Consider the following 5,713-nt stretch of genomic DNA (forward strand, 5'->3'; position numbering starts at 1 on the left):
CTAGTCTCAATTTCATTCATCTCCACTCTAATCTTTATGTTTCCCTCGTTTCCACTTGCTTTGGGTTTAGTTTTCTCTTCTTTTTCTTGTTTTTAAGGTAGAATTCACTTAAAGATTCGAAAGCTCTCCTCTTTTTTAATATAGTCCTTTACAGCTATAAATGTACCTCTTAGCACTGTTTTCACTGCATTCCATAAACATTGGTATGCTGTTTTCATTTTCATCCATTTCGAAGTATTTTTCTCATTTCCCTTATGACTTCTTCGTTGACCTATTATTATTAGAATTTTATTTAATTTCCACATATTCATACATTTTCTAAATTTCCTTCTATTAAAAAACCTAATTTCTTTCCACTGCAATTAGAAAACATACTTTATTATTTCAGTATTTTAAATTTATTGAGACTAGTTGAACAGCCTACCATATTGTCTATCCTTGGGCATGTTTCACTTGACAAAAATGTGAATTTTGCTATAGTTGGGTGGGGTGTTCCACAAATGTCTGCTTAGGCTAGTTGGTTTATACTGTTTTCAAGTTTTCTATTTCCTTGTTGATCTTATCCCTAATCATTCTACTGAGTATTGAAAACGAAATATTAGAGTTTTGGAGTATTAATGTTGAATCATCTATTTCTCTCTTCCATTCTGTCAGTTTTTGCTTCATCTATTTTGGGGGCTCCCTTGTTAGGTATGTGCATGTTTACAAATGTTACATATTCCTGATGAATTGACTCATTATTTTAAAACCTCCTCCCTTTTCTCTAGTAAAACTTGTTGTCTTAAAGTATGTTTTGAGGGATATTAGCTCCACTCCAGCTCTCTTTTTGACGCTGTTTTATGGCATATATTTTCTAACCTTTTACTTCCAACCAGTTTGTGATTTTAATCTAAAGCATATCTCTTGTAGACAGCATATAGTTGTATCAGGTGTTTTTTATTTCCATTTTGCCAGCCTCTGTCTTTTGATTGGAATACTTATTTCATTTATATTTAATGTAATTATTGTAAAATAGGATTTATGCCTGCCATTTGGCTATTTGTTTTCTATATATCTTATGTCTTTTTGTTCTTCTAGTACAGGCTTCTTTAAATTAAATAGATATTTTCTAGTATAGCATTTTTATTCCCTTATTACTTCTTTTACTACATGCTTTTGAATTATTTTCTTAGTGGTTGCTCTGGGGATTGCAGTTAACATTATAACTTGCTACTGTCTAGCTCAGATTAACACCAATTTAATTTCAATAGTATCCAAAATTTGCTCCAATATAGCTCCATTATCTTTCTCCTTACTTCTCATTATTATTGTCAAACAAATTATATCCTTGTACCTTATAAGCACATTCACACAGTTTTAAAATTACGGCTTTATGCAGTTATCTTTTAGATAGGAGTAAAAAGAGTTACAAAAGTTATATTTATACTGTCTTTTACAATTACCTATGTGTTTATCTTTACCAATGCTTTTTATTTCTTTAGGTAGACTTCAGTTTCTCTCTAGTGCCCTTCAATTCCAATCAAAAGAATTCCTTTTAAGTATTCTGTGTGGAACACACCTATTAGTGAACAAATTCTCTCATTTGTGTTTTTTTGAGCATCTCTTAATTTCTCATTTGTTTAAAAGTATAGTTTTGCTGAATATGGAACTTTTAGTTGACAGTTTTTTCCCCCCAGTACTTATGTATAAAATCCTATTGCTTTTTGGTTTCTATGGTTTCTTATAAGAAGTCACTTATAAACTTTCTTTTTTTTTAATTATTATTATTGTACTTTAAGTTCTAGGGTACATGTGCATAACGTGCAGGTTTGTTACATGTGTATACTTGTGCCATGTTGGTGTGCTGCACCCATCAACTCGTCGGCACCCATCAACTCGTCATTTACATCAGGTATAACTCCCAATGCAATCCCTCCCTCCTCCCCCCTCCCCATGATAGGCCCCAGTGTGTGATGTTTCCCTTCCCGAGTCCAAGTGATCTCCTTGTTCAGTTCCCACCTATGAGTGAGGACATGCGGTGTTTGGTTTTCTGTTCTTGTGATAGTTTGCTAAGAATGATGGTTTCCAGCTGCATCCATGTCCCTACAAAGGACACAAACTCATCCTTTTTTATGGCTGCATAGTATTCCATGATGTATATGTGCCACATTTTCTTAATCCAGTCTGTCACTGATGGACATTTGGGTTGATTCCAAGTCTTTGCTATTGTGAATACTGCCGCAATAAACATACGTGTGCATGTGTCTTTATAGCAGCATGATTTATAATCCTTTGGGTATATACCCAGTAATGGGATGGCTGGGTCATATGGTACATCTAGTTCTAGATCCTTGAGGAATCGCCATACTGTTTTCCATAATGGTTGAACTAGTTTACAATCCCACCAACAGTGTAAAAGTGTTCCTATTTCTCCACATCCTCTCCAGCACCTGTTGTTTCCTGACTTTTTAATGATTGCCATTCTAACTGGTGTGAGATGGTATCTCATTGTGGTTTTGATTTGCATTTCTCTGATGGCCAGTGATGATGAGCATTGTTTCATGTGTCTGTTGGCTGTATGAATGTCTTCTTTTGAGAAATGTCTGTTCATATCCTTTGCCCACTTTTTGATGGGGTTGTTTGTTTTTTTCTTGTAAATTTGTTTGAGTTCTTTGTAGGTTCTGGATATTAGCCCTTTGTCAGATGAGTAGATTGCAAAAATGTTCTCCCATTCTGTAGGTTGCCTGTTCACTCTGATGGTAGTTTCTTTTGCTGTGCAGAAGCTCTTTAGTTTAATTAGATCCCATTTGTCACGCTTATAAACTTTCATGTGGTGAATAACTTCTCTCTGGCTGCATTCAAGATTCATTGTTTGTCTTTGTTTTTGTTTCTGGTAAAATATACGTAACATAAAATTTATCATTTAGCCATTTTAAGTGTACAATTCTGTAGCATTCACATAAAGTACACATGTATTTCATATTAAGTAAATTCACATGGTTGTTCAGTCATCACTACCATCTGATGGAATTTGCATATTCGTCCTCTCCGAATATCATGTTGAAATGATACAATTTCCCTTGTTGGAGGTAGGGCCTGGTGGGAGGTATTTGGGTCATGGGGATGGATCCTTCATGAATGACTTGGTGCCCTCCACATAGTAATAAGTGAGTTCTCTAGTTCATGCAAGAGATAGTTGTTTAAAGGAAACTGGCACCTTCTCTTTCTCTCTCTGGCTCCCTTTCTTGTCATGTGACATGCCAGCTACCTTTCCCTTCTGCCATGAGTAAAAGTTTCCTGAGGCCTCACTGGAAACTGAGCAGATGTAGGTTCCATACATCTACAGCCTACAGACCTGTGAGGCAAATACACTTCTTTTCTTTATAAATTACCGAGTCTCAGGTATTCCTTTACAGTAATGCAAAATGGACTAACACACAATCCATCTCCAGGCATTTTTTATCCTCCCAAACTAAAATTCAGCACCTATTAAACAATTACTCCCAAATTTTCCATCTTCCCAATGCCTGGAAACGTGAATTCTACTCTCTGTCTCTATACATTTGGCTGTTTTAGGTACCTCAGATAAGTGGAATTATACAACATCTGTCCTTTTGTGCCTGGCTTATTTCATAAGGAAAATATCTTCAAGATTCATTTATGCTGTAGTATGTATCAGAATATTCTTCCTTTCATAGCTAAGTAATATTCCCTGGTATGGGTATACCACATTTTGTTTGTCTATTCATCTGCCAATGGACATTTGAGAAATTTACACCTTTTGGCTATTGTGAAGAATGCTGATATATAAGCATTGGTGTCCTATTTATGGCTTCTGACAGCTTGATTATAATGTGTCCACGTGTAGATCTCTTTGGATTTATTCTATTTGGAATTCATTACGATTTTTCTTTTTTTTTTCTTTCTTTTTTTTTTTTTTGAATGGGGTCTTGCTCTATTGCCCAGTTTCTGGAGTGCAATGGCATGATTTTGGCTCACTGCAACCTCTGTCTCCCAGGTTCAAGAAATTCTCCTGCTTTAGCCTCCCAAGTAGCTGGAATTACAAGCACCCACCACCACACCTGGCTAATTTTTGTATTTTTAGTAGAGATGGGGTTTCACCATGTTGGCCAGGCTGGTCTTGAACTCCTGACCTCTAGTGATCCTCCTGCTGCAGACTCTTAAAGTGCTGGGATTACAGGCGTGACCCACTGTGCCCAGCTGGAATTTACTCAGATTCTTGAATGTGTAGATTGATTTTTTAAATCAAATTTGTGTAGTTTTCAGTTTATTTCTTTAAATATTCTTTCTTCTCCTTTTGTCTCTCCTCTCCTTCTGTGACTTCTATTTTACCTATGTTGGTACACTTGATGATGTCCTATAGGTATCCAAGACTATTTTCCTTCATTCTTTTTTCCTTTTATTTTTCAAACTAGGTAATCTCAATTGACCTGTCTTCAAGTTCACTGATTCTTTCTTTTACCAGCTCAAATCTACTTTGAATATGATGATAAATTTTCATAGTTCGATTATTTTCATTTTCAACTCCAGGATTTCTACTTGGTTCTTTTTAAATAATTTTCTTCTCTTTATTGATACTGTCTATATGGTGAAACATCATTCTCATACATATCTTTAATTATTTGAGCATAGTTTATTTTAGTTTTTGAGCCTATCTATAACACCTAATTTTTTTTTTTTTTTTTTTTTTTTTTTTTTTTTTGTTGAGACGGAGTCTCGCTCTGTCGCCCGGGCTGGAGTGCAGTGGCCGGATCTCAGCTCACTGCAAGCTCCGCCTCCCGGGTTTACGCCATTCTCCTGCCTCAGCCTCCCGTGTAGCTGGGACTACAGGCGCCCGCCACCTCGCCCGGCTAATTTTTTGTATTTTTAGTAGAGACGGGGTTTCACCGTGTTAGCCAGGATGGTCTTGATCTCCTGACCTCGTCTTTGTCTAGTAAGTCTGTTGTCTATGCTTCCTCAAGGAAAGTTTGTATTTACTGTGTTCCTCCAATGTGTCCAAGGCATGAAGCAGCCATGGCCACAGACCAAAGGCCAAGCCGAGATAGACAAGGGATTGCTTTGTCCCTGGCTGATATGAGATGAATGCCACAGCTAGATGCCACTTTACCCAGGTCAGAGGCATTGACTGCTTTTCTACCTGTGTATGAGTCATACATTCCAATTTTTGTCTGTTTCATTTTGTTGTTGTTGAAAACTGGGCATTTAAAATAATAGAATGTGGCAACTGTGGATATCAGATTCCTCACCCTTCTCCAGGTTTTGTTGTTACAGGTATTGTTGTTCGTTTGCCTAGTTACTTTCTTTTTTCATTTTTCTTAGATGGAGTCTCACTCTTTTTGTCCAGGCTGTAGTGCAGTGATGCAATCTTGGCTCACTGCAACCTCTACCTTCTGGATTGAAGTGATTCTCCTGTCTCAGCTTCCTGAGTAGCTGGGATTACAGGCATGCACTACCATGCCCAGCAAACTTTTGTATTTTTTATTTTTTTTAAACAGAGTCTCACTTTGTTGCCCAGGCTGGAGTGCAGTGGCATGATCTTGGCTCACTGGGTTCACGCCATTCTCCTGCCCCAGCCTCCCAAGTAGCTGGGACTATAGGTGGCCACCACCATGCCTGGCTAATTTTTTGTAGAGATGGGGTTTCACCGTGTTAGCCAGGATGGTCTTGATCGCCTGACCTCGTGATCCACCTGCCTTGGCCTCCCAAAGTGCTG

At 37.4% G+C, this 5,713-nt stretch overlaps 1 non-coding gene across 1 annotated transcript; it reads right to left on the reverse strand.

The window, feature by feature from the left end:
* Window positions 1–4,987: 4,987 nt before the first annotated feature.
* Window positions 4,988–5,121, reverse strand: LOC112426144 (small nucleolar RNA SNORA48). Its single transcript, XR_003017425.1, has one exon. It is a non-coding gene; the product is annotated as a small nucleolar RNA SNORA48 (small nucleolar RNA).
* Window positions 5,122–5,713: the final 592 nt, after the last annotated feature.

The sequence above is a fragment of the Macaca nemestrina genome, chromosome 19 (genome assembly GCF_043159975.1).
Source record: "Macaca nemestrina isolate mMacNem1 chromosome 19, mMacNem.hap1, whole genome shotgun sequence".
Lineage (NCBI taxonomy): Eukaryota > Metazoa > Chordata > Mammalia > Primates > Cercopithecidae > Macaca > Macaca nemestrina.